Raw genomic sequence first — 16768 nt, 5'->3', positions numbered from 1 at the left:
ACCACAATAGACCAATAGGCCATGAAGGGATTCCATATAAGCCCAACCTAGTTATCTGGCTCAGAAAAGCAACCTCTGTTTCCCTAAGAGATGAATTATTGTGTTATCCAGGGAGGCAAGCAAGTCATTAGCTGATGATTCTGCAGACACAGATCTTTCTTAGGCACCTTATTCCCTGGAACAAAAAGCTTACCTAGAAAGCAAGGCACACATCACCTGAGCATGATTTGGTCACTAAAAGCACTGCATTCATGGAGGCAAGTGGAAGGTCTGATTAATCCCACAAAGCATTGTCTTCTAACTGCGGACTATCACTGTGATTGCTTCTGCCCAATAAACCAGAGCACATTAACGGCCCTCTGGTTCTTCTGGCAGATAAGAAACCAGATCCTTCTTATCAAAAAGGCCCAGGTCACAGATATTCATAGCAATGTCAGGGAATAGATCTGAATATACTTTATGCTTTCTTCTCTTAGCCCTGTGTGCCTCGTACTTCAAGTGGCTTCTTGGGAAACAGGAACTTTGAACAAGCTACTTAAGCTCTCTAAGCCTCTATTTCTTCCTGTGTAAAATGCGGATTCATGGTATTTACCCCATAGGGTCATTGTGAGACCATATTTGTAAAGCACTGAGCTTGGTACATAAGTACACTAAAGGAGCAGGAAATATAGTTGTTGAGTTTTTCTATATGCACAAAGGAACAGCAAGTCCTTGATGAGAAAAACAAGAAACAAATTATAGAACATGTGGACAGGGTGATATACAGAGTTTTCTAAAAGCTATCTCCAACACCAATACAGGCCTAGAAATAGGTTCCAAAAAAGCAGAGGACGTACATTAAGGACTATGCATAATTTGAAGGCACAAAAATAAATTACAGTACCTTCACCTACTGTACATCCCAAGGGACACCAATATAGAGAGCCATGTGTGTACACAGTCCTCCTCTTAACTTGAAACAAGGTCAGCACTTGATCTGCAGGTGTGGCATCTTCCTTAATTGTTAGTACCCATGTCAAATATAATACTGCCCCAAAACTGTACATCTTTCATCCTTTGGGATAAAATTTCAACTTAAATTTACAATTCTATCATGTACTTAAAACAAGCCACTAAAATATTAACTTGAAATAAAAAATTAACTTGAAGAGACCCTGTTGGTTTTATCTCAGATGATATCACATGACTTCTGAGAGAAAAACTAGGATGGCTTTCTTTTCTGGGTTTCAGATTGCTCTTTAGCTTTGAATTTTTCTAGTTTCTTCTCATAGAGACTGAGGAAGTAATCATCTGGTTTAATTCCTGCTTTCTTTAAATTTGCCATGATCTTTTCCAGTCTGAGCACAGATGAGTCTCCCTCAATCTTTCGGGTGCTCAAGAACAGCGTGAACTCCTGGAAGCCCAGGACCTTACAGGCATCCACAGCACAGATATTCCTGATCTCACCACTTCTATCCAAACGAGGAAAAAACACCAGTTCTGACAACTTCTCTAGGTCCTGGATACTCACTTAGAATTCAGTTAATGGGGGCTGGAGGCCAATGGCCTCAATGGGCACCACAAAGACCCCTAGTGTCCTTGGTTCCATAGACATTGGACTTCTGTGAGCCAGGATCACTTTATAAAGATGTGAAGGGACCGCCACATTGTCCTGACCAATCACCTGATAACTAACTGTTTTCTTTCCATCACTTCCAGTTTGAGGTAAGGTCAAAGGTCCAGAAACTACCCTAACATCTTCAAATCTTCCTGTCAGCTCTCAACAGTGTATTTCTATTTTGTTCCAATATCTAGAATTATGGTCATAATTCTGAGGCACAATATTAGAAAGGTAAAAGTTTCTGCCATAGCTTTAGTAGAAAATTTGTTATTTCCTGTTGGAGCCATGTGTCCTTGTGACCACCCGCTTACAAGATAGTCTTCATTGTGGGCACTGAAGACAGGAGGGATATCGGGATTAGGCTTGAATTTACAGTGTTTTCTGTCTGCATCACCCATTATCTTGCTTTTGGATATATGTTCAAGAACCCATCTAGGCTCTCGCTTTGCCTGATCATAAGATAAGACATGATTAGTGTTACACTTAGTCTCTGTTCCAGTTAAAGGAAATCCAAATTGTTCCAAGAGAAACTTTTCTGTAGATCCGTCCGGTGCCCTCACTGCCAGTGCAGTCTTCATGCCCTGACTTTGAAGGAACTGCAGGGGCCAGCTCCCACAGCGCCCACTACAGCCGCCGGCCACAAAGCCACTCAAAAAATGCCTGGATCCTCTGAGGCGGGAAGCAAAACTCTTTGAGTCCATCTTATCCAGAGCCTCTCTATATTACTTAAGTCTTATATTTTATTGTTAAAGTAACAGATTACTTCAAAATAAAACAGAGGCATTTAGTATTTTACCATTTCATTCTTTTATAAATTTTAGATCACCCAGAACATTTAAATCAAGGATTATAAACAAGGCAGCCTTCTGAACATACTTGCTTGGCAGTAGAATGCTTTTCAACTTTTGAATTGGGCTGCCTTAAGGCAAGCCTTAGTTGAGGCTAGTGTACCACAGACTCAACTAGAGTCCCATATTTGTTACCTGGAGGGCATGCGAGACTGGCTTGCTTTTTAAAGTATTACACGTACAATGTTTACTTAAAAAAAAATAAACGTAGTTACAGTTATGGAGGAAAAAAATCAAATATTATAAATTTGATGTTAAATCTTACTACTTAAATTTCTAATTTGGGAAAAATAGATCTAACCCAACCGGGCTCATTTTCACACAATATTTTCTTACATAACAACTGATCAGACTCATTTGTGTGTCTGTGTACTATCTCCATAGAATTCTGCTAGTGAAGCCTGAAATTGGAAATAAGAAAATGATTTGTCCCTAAAACTACTGCATATAGATTTTACTATATAAGTCTTGACTCCCAGACAGTGGCTTTCAACTTGATCCAAACATAAAACATGGAAATTCTGAAATAGTTAAATTAAAGGGAAGGGAACATTAATGAGCCTAATAAAATAACAATAACGGATGTTTTCTTTTCTTCTAATCCTAGAGAAAAAGGCAAAAGGATGAGAGTTTGTAAGACAAATTGAAAAGAAGAATTCTAAGTTAATGTGACTGACATTGAACCCTTTAACAATGCCCTTCCTCAACATGGGAAAGGAAGAGAATGAGAGAAACCACAAACTTTCTTAGTAGAAAAGCCTGCAAATAGTGATAGGAAAGCACAGAGCATATAAAAATGTATAGGAGTCCTGATGTGCTGTAGGATAGGCATTTGAATCACAAGGTTGGTGGTTCAAGCTCACCAGCGGTTTCTTGAAACTCCTATACAGTGTCACTATGAGTCAGAACAGACTCAAAGGCACTTAAGAACAACAAAAAATATTCAAAATATATATCAAATTTTTGTACTTTTCTTCATCCTAATTACCAACCATTTTCAGTTTTTTACCTAAGTTATTGTTTCAGTTCCTCACATCTAAATCTGCTTCCATTATTTACTCAGCAGACAAGGGGATCTTTAAAAAATTCTGAAATGCCCATGTGCCATCTGGGAGAGGGTGGTGTGTTCACTAAAACTTCCATTGCTCCCTCACATTTACTAGCCTCCTTGAGTTCAGTCGACCCATCTGATTAGTTCTGGCCAAATGATCATGGACAAAAGTGACATGTGCCAGTTCCATGCAGAAGCATAGAAAATATGGAGTAGGATTCACCAATGCCTTTTCTCTGTGGAGACTGGGATTTGCATATTCTAGATAGCTTAGTTACTTGGTAATAGCAAGTACAAGGAGCATTCTGACTGCACTTCTTCTAAGACAGAACTGTTTGTTCTTCTGGCAGCACATGGTACTTTCAATATTCTTCACCAACACCTTAATTGAATGCATTGATTCTTCTCTGGTCTTCATTATTTATTGTACAAATGTCACATGTATATGAGGAGATTGAAAATACCATAACTGGGGTCAGGCACACCTTAGTTGTCAAACTGGCATCTTTGCTCTTTAACACTTTAAAGAGCTCTTTTGCAGCAGATTTGTCTCATGCAATACATCCTTTGATTTCTTGACTGCTGCTTGTGTGAGTACTGATTGTAGATTCAAGTAACATGAAATCTTTAAAATCTTCAATCTTTTCTGCATTTATCATGATATTTATTGGTCCAGTTGTGAGGATTTTCATTTTCTTTATATTGAGGTACAATCCATGCTGAAAACTGTAGACTTTGATCTTCATCAGTAAGTGCTTCACGTCTTTGCTTTATCACCAATCCCATATTTTCCAACTACTGATGCTTCCTCTTTGTTTATAACTTTTGTATTCCGATAGCCAGTAATTTTCAATGCATCATAATTGCATGCTTGACCAATTTCAAACATGATCAAATTCTTTAAGTTCTTTATCATTGATCTTAGTGTTTGGCGTCTAAATTTGAATAATAGTATTCTTCCTGTTGGCATATGAATTATCATCCTATCACATACAGCATGGTACTTAAAACAGATTTTGACTATGAGCATGACAACATACCACTTCAATTTGTCATTCTTGTCATAGTAAACCATATGATTGTCTAGTTCAAAATGGCCAATACCAGTTCATTTCAGTTCACTAATCCTTGAAGATTATCGATAATTATGCATTTCATTTCATTTGTGACAGTGTCCAATTTTCCTAGAATCATACTTCACACATTCCACTTTCAGATTATTTATGGACATTTGCAGCTGTTTCTCCTCATTTTGAGTTGTGTCCCATTTTCAAATGAAGGTTCTGAAAGCTTTGTTCCATCTACATCATGAAGGTCAGCTCTACTTTGTGGGGGGCAGCTCTTCCCCATGCATATGCTGTGTCTTCCAATCTGAGGGACTCATCTTCTGGCACTATATCTGATAATGTTCTGCTGCTATTCATAAGGTTTTCAGTGGCTACCCATCAGAAGTACTTCACCTCTCCTTTTTTCTAGTATGGAATCTCTGCCAAAACCTGTCCACCATGGGTGATCCTGCTGGTATTCCAAATACCGATGACATAGCTTCAACATCACTGCAACTCTTAAGCCACAAGAGTGCAACAAGCTGCAGACAAGTGATGAATACTAACATGTAAATATTATAATATGAGCATTATATTTCCAATCTTTTTAATGATCTCTTTTAGTAGGTATTCACATGACTACTCTCAAAAATAGCTTTTTGTACAGCTATTAATATACAAAAATTGCTTTTTGTACAGTTTTTTGTACAAGCACAGTAGCTGACCTCATGAAGTTCATACTACCTGGGGGAAAAGTTCTAAATGATGATTTGATAAATCAGAAAATTGAGATTTAGTGAGATTAAATAATTTGCCTAAAGTCAACTCCTAGTAAGTGCTGGAAATTGAAAGTAGGCAGTCTGATTACAGCACTCAGTTTCTTATGTGTTCTGACTTCAGATTCTTTGCAAGTGAAAAAGGTGCCTTAAGTGATTGACTGTAGGTTGGAAAGTCATCAAAAGCACCTCCAGGATACTTTCAATGGATCATAATTTTAAATGAGAATTATTTTTCATGATAATTCTTGAAATTTTCCAAGCACAAATATTTTCAATTTTCATTCTCAAAGTGCCATCCATAGTAGACAATTTGATTAGCAATTTAATAAAGCTGGTGTGCATGCCTTAGAGCTAGTCCTTAAGGCCTGTTTCTCTAATCAAGACATCTCTCCAAAACCCCAGACTCTTCTTTGACTGTTCTCTTCATGGCTTCCTCTAGAGTTCCTGTCATAAATTTAAACTCAGAGTAATCAAAATTTCAATCAATCATTCCTTCAAACTGCTCTTCCTCTGACATGCCTGGTTCTGATAAAGGCATGATTCATTTCTCTCTCTCTGAGACTGAAACTCGCAAATCATATGTCCAAATCTGGTTTGAGAATTTTTCTTAGGAGAGTTTCCTCTCACATAGAGAATTATCATGTTTTTATAAGGAATTGTTTATGTGCTATGGCGTTGGTTCCAACTCATGGAGACCCTGTATAGAGTTTCCAAGGAGTGGCTGTTATGTTTGAACTGCTGACATTGTGGTTCCAACCGACCTTGCAGTTCAGTGCTTTATCTCACAGCAGCACATGAGAGCTCTGCATGATAGGAAAAATAAAATTAAGTGTCCTGGTATGGTATGGCACTGTAGAATAAGCACTGGACTGCTAACTGCAAGGTCTCAGTACAAACCTACCAACCACTCTAGGAAATCCTATGCAGACTTGGAACCAATTCACAGCACTTAAAAACAACAACTTTGCATGACAATTAAGGCTACAGCCCCATCAACCCTCAGTCACCAGAGAAACTGGTGAAAACCGATACTCACAGCACTGATGTATGAATGATGCCTAGGATAAAGGAGGGAGGAGAGAAGACCACAGTGAAGTAGTGAAAGGACAATAGCTCTACAAATAGAGATAGAGAGAATAGTAGTTGGAGTTAAGATGGGGAGAACGGTATTCAAAAGTTTGCAACAGTGACTTCAAGTGCCAGGCATGAGGAGAACATAAACTCCTCTGAAACTTTCCTTGAGAATCCACAGAAATATTATGAAGGTATTGGGTTTCCCAACTTGTCTGGGAGAGGATTAGGGCTTTTAACCTGATTATGAATTGAAGGAATGACTCCAAGTATCTAGAACATCATTGTTGTTAGTTGCCATCAAGTCAGTTCCAACTCATGCTGATCCTATGTGTGCTGAGTAGAGCTGTGCTCCATAGAGATTTCAGTGGAAGCAGATCACCAGGCAGATCATCTGATGCGCCTCTGGGTGGATTTGAGCCACCAATATTTGCTCATGGCTCCCAGGCAGTCCTTTTGGAAGATGAGGTAACACTAAATAGCTCACTCATACATTATCTTTTTTTTTTTTAGTTTTCTTTATCATTTTGCTGTTGTTAAAAATACACACAAGATAATAAAAACTTTTTTAGACCTAACCAAACATCTTGAGGAAATGATTCATAGGGCATGGGGATTCAGGACCATGATCTCTGGGAACAAGATCAATTAACATAGCATAGTCCCTAAAGTTAAAGTTCTACTTTCTGCTTAGATGATAGTGACTGGGGTCATAAACAGCCATGTAAGGTGCAACTATTAATCTCTCACCATTTAGAGGAAAGAAGACTAACTGCAGGGAATCAAACTGGTCCAACATCAACCTCCACAACCCTGAGACCTGAAGAACTGGGCAATGCCTGGCTACAGTTATCAGCTGCTCTAAAAGAGATCACATTAGAAGGTGCTGGAAAAAGTATGTAGAACAAAACTCAAAATCATAAAAAGACCAGGCTTACAAAGGACATAAACTCAGAGTGTTGTCTGTATTAGAATCCCAGTTGGCCACACACTAGCCCCTTGAAAGTCTCCTCAATGAGTAAACTCAACATATGAATAAATAATTATGAATAAGATCAGAATATAAGGAATTAAAATAGAGATCAAGAAATGACATAAAATGTTTAGTTTGGCAAAACCAGCCTTGTCCCTTGGTTTTGTTCCTTTAACAAGTATTTATTGAGTGTCTAATAATTGTTGTGATCATAAAAGAAATTTCAGCTCCTAAGCATATGCCTTATTCAATCAGCAATAGTTGTTTTATTGTTGTTGTTAGGTACAGTGGAGTTGTTGTCAACTCTTACCTACCCTATGTACAACAGAATGAAGCTCTGCCCAGTCCTGCAACAACCTCATCGGTGTTATGTTGGAGTCCATTGGTGTAGCCACAATGTCAATCCATATTGTTGAGAGTCTTCCTATCTTTAGTTGACCCACATGTCCTTTTTCAAGAACTGGTCCTTCTTGGTACCATGTCCAAAGTACATGAGATCAAATCTGACCATCCTCGCTTCTAAGGAGCAATCTAGCTATAGTTCCTCCAAGTTAGAACTGACTTGACAACACATATCAAGTTATGAAGATAATGAAGAGACGATGTTTAAGTCTGAAGTTTAAGAAACAGGAAAGAATAAAGAATACAGATACAGTAATCTGTTGTGTTTTTGTTTTTTAAATTACACACAAATAAAAAGCTAATATATAATTCTTTAGAGATTTGAATCTGAAGAACATCTACTTGTCTTTGAATTTGTCTCATTTTTTTTTAAGACAAACAATGGATTCCCATATGAGTAACTCTTTAAAAATTCTTAATTATTAAAACAAACTTCGTAAGCTACACCTTGGTGGGGTTAAATAAAAAGCTTCCTGGCAATACCAAGGTTACGATAACCAAATTCATTTATAAGCAACAGTGAAATTTGCTATCACCCCATTCACATTATTGCAATGAAAAAGAGACTGAGTAAATTCACTTCTTCAAGAAAAATTACATAAAATGGTTACTGAAAGCCTTTTAATAACATGGAAAATAAATGGAATGCATTCCAATACAGAATAGAATTCCAAAGTCTTGATATAAACTTTGATATAATGAGTACTATCTTTGTCTGTGATTGATGTTATCCACAATGAATTTAACAGTTTTTAAAATACCTTGAAGGAGATATCAGTATATCTCTGACACATTTCTGAAGAGTTTGTTAGTAACTTTGCAAAAAAAACTCGTTTAAAGTAGGTGTCTTTTTCAGTAACATTTAGAACAATCCAGCACTTGATATGAACACTCAAGATCATCACAATGCACTAAAAAATAATTAAACAACATTTTATAAAATAGCTGCTATTTTCAGTAGCTGTGTTTATCAACTGTGTAACAGAATTATAATGTTCTCTTAAGCCCTGCACATGTCTCATGTGTACAAGCATTATTATTACTATTATTTTGGTATTCTTCACCAACTATAATAGGAGGAGAATCTGCCTGTATTACTTCTATTGTTGTTGTTGTCAGGTGCCATTGAGTCAGAGCCGACTCATAGCGACCCCATGAACAGCAGAACAAAACAATGTCTGATCCTGGGCCAACCCCACCACCGCTGCCACACTTGAGTCCATCAATGATGCCACCTGGCCATTCCATCTCGTTGGGGGTCTTCCTCTCTTTCTCTGACCCTCCATCTTACCCAGAATGACATCCTTCTCCAGTGACTGTTCTCTCCTGATAATATGTCCAAAGTATGAGAGACGGAGCTTAGTCTCTATTGGTGTTTGTAAAATGTGAGAAAGTGCCCTTTGCTAAAGCTGATCTTCCCATGCAGTACTTTCCAAAATCTTCTAGCGTATACAGATCTCCTGTTTTTGGGTTTATTAAAAATGGCAGGAAGTCTTCTACATGGCTTTGTATTTATTCAGTAGTTTGACTTCTTCAGGCAGTCACAGTCAGAGGGAAATTCCCTCCTACAGCTGATCATCTATGACTCTATACATGCAGTGGAGTCCTGTGTAGTGCTGTGGGCTAATGCATCAGACTGCAAAGTCAGTTTGAACTGCAAGGTAGGCGGTTCAAGTTCACAAACTGCTCCTTGGAAACCCTATACAGGGTCACTATGGGTTGGAATCGACTCGCTGGTACTTAACAACAACAACAACAACAACAACAACATACATGCTGTGATCTGTTTAATCTCCAACTGCCTGGATGCCAATATTTGAGCAAGTTTCTGACTTTCTATGTGTCTGGCTCCAGATAGATTCTCAATTTCAGCTTCACCTATTCTTTCTTACTGCTTATTTTCCCCCCTTCTTCCATCCCCCACCCTCACCTCGTCTCTCTTGTGCTTTTGTTATCCAAGGCTGCTGACTCTCAAGAACCAGGTTTGCAATGTTAACAGCACAAGAATCTATTTTATTTTCCTTATTTGCCAGCTTCAATTGCTCCAGCTCCTGTCTCTGCTTCTGCTCCATTTCTGCTTCCACCTTAGCAACATCTTTTATGAGTTGCTTCCTCCTGTTTTTGTCATTCTTGGGAACCGTATTCTTCAAACCTTAAATTTTAGCTCGCAACTCATTCTTCTCTTTGCAATGCCTTCTCAACAGTTGCTGCTCCTCAGCAAGCTCCTCTGTCAAGATTGCCTCCATGACAACCAGACAGCCTAGCCACGTGCTGGAAGAAATCTGCACCACAGCTTAGCAAAAATCTTTCAAATCCCCCCCCCACCCCAATTTACCCAGAGTGGGGTTTTGAAGCTGTAAATTTTTATAGAAGCAGATTGCCTAATCTTTCTCCTGCAGAATGGCTGGTAGGGTCATACCACCGACCTTTTGGTTAGCATCCACTGTTTTGGATTAGTCACAACTCTCATTCCCATTTTACAGACCTGCAATATGCAGATGACACAACTTTGCTTGCTGAAAGCAAAGAGGACTTAAAATACTGATGAAAATCAAAGACCACAGCCTTTGGTATGGGTTGCATCTCCATGTATAAGAAACAAAAATCCTTACCACTGGACCAATAAACAACATCCATATAAATGGAGAAAAGATTGAACTTGTCAAAGACTTCATTTTGCTTGGATCAATCATCAATAGTCATGGAAGCAGCAAATAAAAAATCAAATGACATTAGGCAAATCTGCTGTACAAGACCTCTTTAAGTGTTGAAGAGCAAGGATGTCAGTTTGAGGACTAAGGTGCACCTGACCAAAGCCATGGTATTTTCAATAACCTCATATGCCTGTGAAATTTGGACAGTGAATAAGGAAGACCGTAAAAGAACTGAGAATATTTAAAGCACCATGGACTACCAAAAGAACAAACAAATCTGTGCTGGAAGAAATACTGCCAGAGTGCTCCTTGGAAACCAGTGTGACCAAACTTCGTCTCTCATACTTCAGACATGTTATGAGAAGGGACCAGTCCCTGGAGAAGGACATCATGCTTGTAAAGTGGAGTGTCAGTGAAAAACAGGAGGGACCCCAACAAGATGGCTTGGCACCAAAGTGGCAACATTGGGCTCATGCCTAGTAACAATAGTGAGGTTGGCACAGGATTGGGGCAGTGTTTTGTTCTGTTGTGCATAGGGTCTCTATGAGTTGGTACTGACTCAACGCCACCTAATGACTACCACTACTACTATTTTAGGCAAGAGGGAAGTGAAACATGTAGATTAGGCAGTTTGTTCAAGATACACAGGTAGTATAAGTGATGTGGTCAGTCTTCTAATCCAGGTAGTCTGACCTCCAGAACTCTCTGCAAAATCATTTCTATCTTGTCTTGGATAGCAGCATTCTCTACTATGTTATACATATTTGAAATAAAAACTTACCCTAACAGCATAATTTACATAAAATATTTTTTCCCACAAAGCAATTTTCCTGTTAAAATCAAGGGAAACTTTTTACTTTTGTTTTTTTTAGGTAGGGAATTTCCATGTTTCACTGATTAAAAAATTATTTCATTGCTTTTCTTTCTTTTCTTTTCTTTTTTAAGAATAGTCTTCCTTGATAAAGACAGGACACTGGAACCTAACATTGTTTGGAAATTGTGGGGTTTGAATTCCAAAAATTATGATTGATTACAAATACTTTCTCTCTCTTTGTAACCGACCTAATATTGGTTGCACTACCACCATTCTGGAGTCCTGGTGTGGCGCTGCAGGTTAATGCACTGGACTACAAGGTCATTTGAACTGCAAGGTTAGCAGTTCAAAATCACCAGCTGTTCCTTGGAAACCCTTTACAGGGTCACTATGAGTTGGATCTGACTTGACAGTACTTAATAACAACCTTTCAGACATTCTGTGATTTCCTTTCAAACATGCCCTTTATTTAAATAAAGGCAGCCCTATGATTCCTAGGGAAAACCCAGTGGTAATTTTATCCTCGAGTCAGGTGATTCATGAACCTGTTCGATAACTATGACTCATAAGAAGTCACTGTTTCTTCCTGTCTAGTAAGAAATGCCAATATATCTTCCCTAGCCACATAGTTTTTGGTATTCTCTTCAATCTGTTTTTTATCCAAGTATTTCTTCTCTTGATTTTTCTGTATAACAAATTTTCATTATTTTGAAAGGCATTCTTTCCTTTTTTTCCTTAAATATAAAACAGATAACTTCTAAAAACTATTTTCTATGTCTTTAACAAATCATTTCAAGAGTAATAACTTGCTCTGAACAATGTTACCTTATTTTTGGTCTATGGAAGATTGTACTCTGTATTGTTATTGTTAGTTCCCATTAGGTTGACCTTGATTCACGATGATCTTATGTATCACAAAATGAAACATTGCCTGGGCATGTGCCATCTTTATGATCATAGCTATGTTTGAGTCTATTGTTTAAACCACTGTGCCAATCCATCTTATCAGGGGGCTCCTTTACCTTTACCACCCATCTACTTTATTAATCATGATATTATTATTATTATTATTATTTTGAATTTTATTGTGAATTGGGTGATGGGTTACAGAACAGGTCATCAGATTTACATTAAAAATTCATATACACTGTTTTATCTCATTGATTAGAATTTTCAAACTTAACATTACTTAACCCACATCCTCCCTGTGTTTCCTGTTTCCATTCCTACTTCCTTCTTAACCCTTCTGAACTTTGTCTTTAGATAAATGTTTCCCTTTTGATCTCAAATGGTTGATAGGGTGTACATTACTTGCTGGTGTTGTTGTACACTTTTATGTTGTTGTTAAGTACCATTGTGTTGGTTCTGACTCATAACAACCCTGTAAAGAGTTCCAAGGAGCAGCTGGTGGGTTTGAACTGTTGACCTTGTGGTTTGAAGTTCAGTGCTGATCCCACAGTGCCACACTAGGAGTTTTGTGATACCCCTAATAGACTGTCTATTGTTTGTCTTAAACTTGAATCAAAGTTGCAGACTCTAAGGGTAATTAAGGATTCCACCTATCCCTACGCAACCACTAAGCCAGCTATCTTTTATGTTTTGTTGCACATTTTTCTCCCACTCTATACAAGACCTTCAAATGTAAACTCTTTCAGAGTAATTGGTACTGATAGACAGTCACCATTTAGTTCTGATTTCAGGATCATGGAGAATGCTGTTCCCATGGTCCATTGGTCAATTGGACTGTTTCCATGCATCTTTGAATTTCATCACTCTTCTTTCCTTCAGAAAGGGAGAGATCAATAGTTTCATCTTACATGGCTACTCAATAGCTTTTAAGACTCCAGTAGCCACTCATCAAAGTAGGATATATAGCATTATCTTTGTAGATTATATTATGTCAATTTACTTTGGTATCCTCTAAGACTGTGGTCCTGAATTTCCAGGCTCATTGACACATTCCCTCAAAGTGTTTGATTATGTCTAAGAAGTTTCCTGGAGTCCTGGTATGATGTTGTAGGATAAGCAATGGACCACAAAGTCCATTTGAATTGCAAGGTTGGTGGTTCAAATTCACCAGTTGTTCTTCAGAAACCCTATACAAGGTCACTATGAGTCAGAAACAACTCAACAGCACTGAAACATAACAATAAGAAGTTGTCTGAAACTTGCTCTTGAATATAAGGCTGCTAAAACAAATGATGAAATAAAAGAAGGAGCACAATATTTCGAAAGGTAGTTTGAGAAGACAAAGTAAAGTATTATAATGAAATGGGCAAAAACCTGGAGTTAGAAAAACAAAAAGAAAGAACATGCTCAGGATTTCTTAAGCTGAAAGAAATGAAATAAAAATCCAAGCCTGTTATTGCAATACTGAAGGATTCTAGTGGAGTACTGGTCTGGTGCTGCAGGATAAGCACTGGATGTCTAACTGCAAGATCACTGTTCAAATCCACATTTGCTCTTGGGAACCCTATACAGGGTCAGTGTGAGTTGGCACTAATTTGACAGAACTAAACAACAACAACATGGGCAAAATATTGAATGATGTATAAAGTACTAAAAGAGGATAGAAGGATTACACAGAGTTACTGTACCAAAGAACAATGATCAATGATCAACCATTTTGAGAGGCAACATATGATCAAGAACCAATGGTACCGAAGGAAGAAGTCCGAGGCATCATTGGAAAACAAGACTTCAGGAATTGATGGAATACAAACTGAATGCTTCAACAAACTGATACAGCACTGGAAGCCAAGAAATTGGAAGACTGCTACTTGGCCAACCAATTGGGAGAGATACATATCTGTGCCCATTCTAAAGGGAGGTGACTCAACAGAATGCAGAAATCATCAAACAATATAATTAATACCACATGGAAGTAAACTTCTGCTGAAGATAAGTCAAAAAAAGTTTCAACAGTATATGGACAGAGAACTGCCAGAAATTCAAGCCCAATTTAGAAGAGGATGTAGAAAGACGGATATCACTATTGATGTCAGGTGGATCTCAGATAAAACCAGAGATTACTAGAAAGATATTTAGTTGTACTTTATCAGCGATGCAAAGGCTTTCAACTGTAAGGGTCATAACTAACTATAGATAACACTGGGAAGAATGGGTAATTGTGCTCATGAGGAAACTGTACATATACCAAGATCATTTGAATAGAACAAGGAGACTCAATAGTTAAAAACAGGAAAGTTGTGACACAGGGTTGTATCCTTTCATCATACTTATTCAATTTGTATACTAAGAAAATGATCGGAAAAGCTGGATTATATGAAGAAGAGCATGGAGTCAGGATTAGAGGAAGACATATTAACCATCTGGGATAAAATGTTTCAGCTGAGAGGAGAGTAGGTTCTGGAATTACCTGGAGCTTATGCCAGGTTGGTTAAAAAAGAAGGTTGATCCTGGGCCAAGGCCTACTAGAAGCCACCCTAGCAGAAACCCAAGGCCATATTTGTATGAATGGGATTAGTTCAATGGTGAAGAAAATATTGAATTTGAGTGTTTTAAAGTTTTTGTGTTTGACTGCGTACGGCTATTGCTTTCTTCTTTTTCTTTCTTTCTTTCTTTCATTTTAAAACTTTTATTGTGTATTGAGTGAGTGAAGGCTTACACGGCAGATCACCAGTTTTACATTCAGCAAATCCTTGTAATGATTGCAATCCCTTCTACACACCCTTGTTGTTCTTGTCAGGTGCCATTGAATTGGTGCTGACTCATAGTGACCCTATGCACAACACAACGAAACTGGACTGCCTGGTCCTGGGTCAACCTCACAATTGTTGCCACACTTAAGCCCACTGATGCTGCCACTTTGCCAATTCATCACACTGGGGGGGTCTTCTTCTTTTTCTCTTACCCTCCACCTTACCAAATATGATATCCTTCTCCAGCGATTAGTCCCTCCTGACAATGTGTCCGAAGTATGAGAGACGAAGTTTGGCCATCCTGGCCTCTAAGGAGCACTCTGGCTGCACTTCTTCCAACACAGATCTGTTTGTTCTTTAGGCAGCCCATGGTATTTTCAATATTCTCCTCCAACATCATAACTCAAATGCATCAATTCTATGATATTCCTTATTCACTATCCAACTTACACATGCATATGAGGTTATTGAAAATCCTATGGCTTGGGTCAGGCGCACCTTAATACTCAAACTGACACCTTTGCTCTTCAACACTTTAAAAAGGGCATGTGCAGCAGATTTGCATAATGCAATATGTCGTTTGATTCTTGACTGTTACTTCCATGAGGGTTGATGGTTGATCCAGGAAAAATGAAGTTCTTGACAACTTCAATCTTTTCTCCCTTAATAAGAATGCTGTTTATTGCTCCAGTGGTGAGGATTTTTGTTTTCTTTACATTGAGATGCAATTCATACAAGGCTGTGATCTTTGATCTTCATCAGTAAGTATTTTAAGTCTTCTTCACTTTCATCAAGCAAGGTTGTATCATCAGAATATTTCAGGTTGTTAATGAGTCTTCTCCAATCCTGATGCCATGTTTTTCTTCATATTACCCAGCTTCTCGGATTATTTGCTCAGCATATAGGTTGAATAGGTATGTTGAAAAAACACAACCCTGTCACATACCTCTCCTAATTTTAAACCATTCAACCTTTCCCTGTTTTGCTCGAACAACTGCCTCTTGTTCCATGTACAGGTTCCTCATGAGCACAATTAAGTGTTCTGAATACTCATACTTCACAATGTTGTCCATAGCTTGTCATAATCCACACAATCAAAAGCCTGTGTGTAGTCAATAAAGCACAGGAAAACATCTTTCTATAGTTTAATTTAAAGTGACAATTTCGACATAAAACCAAACGGCCACCACTCGTTTGTCTGTCGTGCTATGGTGGCTTCTGTTGCTGTGATTTTGAAAGTTATGCCACTGGTATTTTAAATAACCAGCAGGGTCACCCATGGTGGACAGCTTTCAGATGAGCTTCCAGAAGAAGACAGATTAGGAAGAAAGAGAGATGAACTACTTCTGAATCTTTAGTCACTGAAAACCTTATGAATATTAGAGAAACAGAGTCAGATACAGTGCCGGAAAATGAACTCCTCAGGTTGGAAGGCACTCAAAATGCGACTGAGGAAGAGATGCCTCCTCAAAGTAGAGTTGACCATAATGACATGACTGGAGTTAAGCTCATGGGAGAAAAGCCCACACAACCTTCATTTGCTGATGGGACACAACTCAAAATGAAAAGAAACAGCTGTAAACATTCATTGAAAATTGGAACATGGAATGTACAACATATGAATCTGGGAAAATTGGAAGTTGTCAAAAATGAAATGGAACGCATAAACATTGATATCTTAGGCATTAGTGAGCTGAAATGGACTCCTATTGGCCTTTTTGAATTTGACAACCACATGGTTTACTATGCAGGGAATGGCAAATTGAAGAGGAATGGTGTTGCATTCATCGTCAAAAAGAACATATCCAGATCAGTCATGAGGTACAATGCTGTATGTGATAGGATAATATCCATGCGCCTACAGGGAA

General features: G+C 38.2%; 2 pseudogenes; both read right to left on the bottom strand.

Annotated features, from left to right (window-relative positions):
- Nucleotides 1-1201: 1201 nt before the first annotated feature.
- On the bottom strand, nucleotides 1202-2301 carry LOC102833463 (annotated as a pseudogene).
- Nucleotides 2302-8681: 6380 nt separating this feature from the next.
- Nucleotides 8682-10051, bottom strand: LOC102816658 (annotated as a pseudogene).
- Nucleotides 10052-16768: the final 6717 nt, after the last annotated feature.

Source organism: Chrysochloris asiatica, unplaced genomic scaffold (genome assembly GCF_000296735.1).
Source record: "Chrysochloris asiatica unplaced genomic scaffold, ChrAsi1.0 scaffold00169, whole genome shotgun sequence".
NCBI classification, from domain to species: Eukaryota; Metazoa; Chordata; class Mammalia; order Afrosoricida; family Chrysochloridae; genus Chrysochloris; species Chrysochloris asiatica.
The sequence above is the reverse complement of the archived record's forward strand: the minus strand, read 5'-3'. Positions and strand labels throughout refer to the sequence as shown.